Source organism: Cebus imitator, unplaced genomic scaffold, assembly GCF_001604975.1.
Source record: "Cebus imitator isolate Cc_AM_T3 unplaced genomic scaffold, Cebus_imitator-1.0 Scaffold651, whole genome shotgun sequence".
Taxonomy (NCBI): Eukaryota; Metazoa; Chordata; class Mammalia; order Primates; family Cebidae; genus Cebus; species Cebus imitator.
In genome coordinates, this window is record NW_016107966.1 from 35,330 (window position 1) to 38,159 (window position 2,830).

Below are 2,830 nucleotides of genomic sequence, written 5' to 3' on the forward strand. Positions count from 1 at the left end.
TTCAAAAGAGATCTAAAGGGCCATAGAAGTTAAAAGGTTGAACTCTAGAGAACAAAACATAAAGTATGGAAAGGTTCTTTTTTTTTCTCATTGAGACAGAGTCTCGCTCTGTCAACCAGGCTGGAGTACAGTGGTGCAATCTCGTCTCACTGTAGCCTTCCCCCGCTGCCCCACCCCTGCCAGGGCTCCAGTGATTCTCCTGCCTCAGCCTCCTGGGTAGCTGGGATTACAGGTGCACGCTATCACCTCTGGGAAAAGTTTCTTTAAAACACACTTGGCTGGGCGCAGTGGCTGACACCTGTAATCCCAGCAGTTTAAGAGGCCGAGGCGGGCGGATCACGAAGTCAAGAGATAGAGACCAAATACAAAAACTAATAATGTGGTGTAGAAAAAAAAGGAAAAAGAAAAAAACTAGCTGGGTGTGGTGGTGAATGCCTGTAGTCCCAGCTACTGGGGAGGCTGAGGCAGGAATCGTTTGAACCCGGGAGGTGGAGGTTGCAGTGAACCAAGATCGTGCCACTGCACTCCAGCCTGGCAAAAGAGTGAGACTCTGTCTCAAAAAAAACCAAAAAATAAAAAACAAAAACCAAACAAAAAAAAATTCGACTTTGGAACAAAGTCCAAATTGTTCCCCTGATATCATCCTTTGACATTATGTTCATTTTGGTTATCTTAGTCTTTTTTCAGACTTTGTCTTTAACAGAGAATTATCTAAAAGCCCTGGCTAAGTTAATGCTTAAGAGTGTGGTCACAAATAGATGGCTTAGATCTTATTTGTTTTGCAGTGTTTGTAAATATTTTTAAGTAGACTGTTGTTGCCAACTAACATAATCCGTATGCATATGGATTATATATATATTCCCCAAATTTAAAAGCCACAGTTTGGAGATTTTTCCCACACAAAAAAAAATCAGAAAATTGGCAACACTCTGCCCCATTTCCACAAGGCAACAATTTAGACAGGCCATGAGCGCTCCACAAGGCCCTAATCCCCACCACTCTTGTCTTAAACAAATCTAGTCAATTCTATGAATGTTACATATGTATGTTGCTGTACTTCTCCTTCCTGCCTGACCCTGGAAGACCCCTGTCTCAGTCTCTCTCAACATGTCTGAGGGACTCAGGGGCAGGTGTCAAAAGTGAAGGCTCTCGTCTGGATTTAATGACCTGGGCCAGCTTGCAACAGCAGGTAGTGTTTTGAGCTTTAAGCTAACAATTTGGATTTTCAGTCATGTTTTTGTTCCCCAATGAAATAGAAAAGGTTTATTTCAAAGAGGACAAGAGTACAATAGCTGCAACATACATACAACCTATTTAGTTTTACTTGGGAGTGGGAATCAGGAAACCTGAGTTCTGTTTCTGACTTACATTGGATAAAGAAGGGTAGTTAAGCTGTCCTTATGTCTCTTATCAAATGGGGAAAATACTGCTGTAGTTCAGTTTGGTGAGTTTTAGATTCTAGGAAAATGGAAATGCTATTTGAAATCAGATTGAACTTTGAAACTTGTGTTTGTTTTTCAGGCACTTTTGGAACTTAACTGGATGTTTTATGTGTCTAGTAATTGGCTGATAGTAGATATTATTATTCTGCCCCTATATTGGGATGCAAAATAGCAGAAATCATCCAGTCTCTGCTGGTACTTTTAGCAAAGACTTTACCATAGTAATCAGTTCATGAAACTCTGTGTTCTGTAAGTGGCCACAGTCAGTGAATTTGTACAATTTGGTTTCCAACCTATCAGCTACTTCGTGTCGTTCCTTCCAGCGAAGGAATGGGTCATCAGTGGCACCAAACTACACAATGTGGGGGTAGCTGGCCTCGATCTTCTCCCACTGCCAGGAGCAGTTGAAGTATCCACTTACACACTCATTTTCATCACCAAGTCTGATATGTATGCAGACACGAATGCAATAGCATATACTCCATGTGTTTCTGCATACCTAATGGCTGCGATGGCCCCAGCACTGTGGATGATGATGATGGTCTTCTCATCACAGTGCAGCCCCACCTCCATGAAGGGCAGCCAGATGCTCTCTCCTGCTGTAATTGGGTGGGGCATGTTTTTAGCCAAACACTGGAAACCAGGTATCTGCTCCAGAAACTTTTTCACCCAGCCATGGGTGACCACATCCTCACCTCCGTTCCCGGGAATGATCACTGACTTGCTAGGTGAAGCCATGAGTACAGGGAGACTGAAGTTTTAGGAAGTGGGGGAATTCCACTTACTGGGGGGAATTTCGGCAGAGTTACATCAAAACAACAAAAATAACTTTAGATGCATAGTGCAGAGACCTTTCTGGGACCCCATCATCAGAGATTTTTTGTCATTGGTTAACTCATTCCTATGACTTCTACCTTCTTTCACCTCACATTCTTGCCCTCTTCTCTCTTAGATTGTCAGTGCAATTCTTTCTCTCTTTGGTTCCTACTTCCAGGTTCAGCCACTAGGTTTTTCTTTGCATGTCCAAATTCATCAAGGTGCTCAGTAGGAAAACAAAAACAAAAACAGAAACAAAAACTTTCTTACCTAGAACTCACCTGTTTTAATACATTTTTTCATATTGCTATAAAGAACTACCAGAGACTGGGTAATTTATAAAGGAAAGAGGTTTAATTGACTCACACTTCAGCATGGCTGGAGAAGACCCAGGAAACTTAAAATCATGGCAGAAGGTGAAGAGGGAGCAAGACACCACAAGACAGCAGAAAGGAGAAATGCCCAGCGAAGTGGAGAGAGCCCCTTATAAAACCATCAGATCTCATGAGAACTCACTATCACAAGAACAGCCTGGGGGAACTGACCTCAAGATTCAATTACCTCCACCTGGT

At 42.4% G+C, this 2,830-nt stretch overlaps 1 pseudogene; it reads right to left on the reverse strand.

The window, feature by feature from the left end:
• Positions 1–642: 642 nt before the first annotated feature.
• LOC108295596 lies at positions 643–2,195 on the reverse strand (annotated as a pseudogene).
• Between the last annotated feature and the right edge of the window lie 635 nt (positions 2,196–2,830).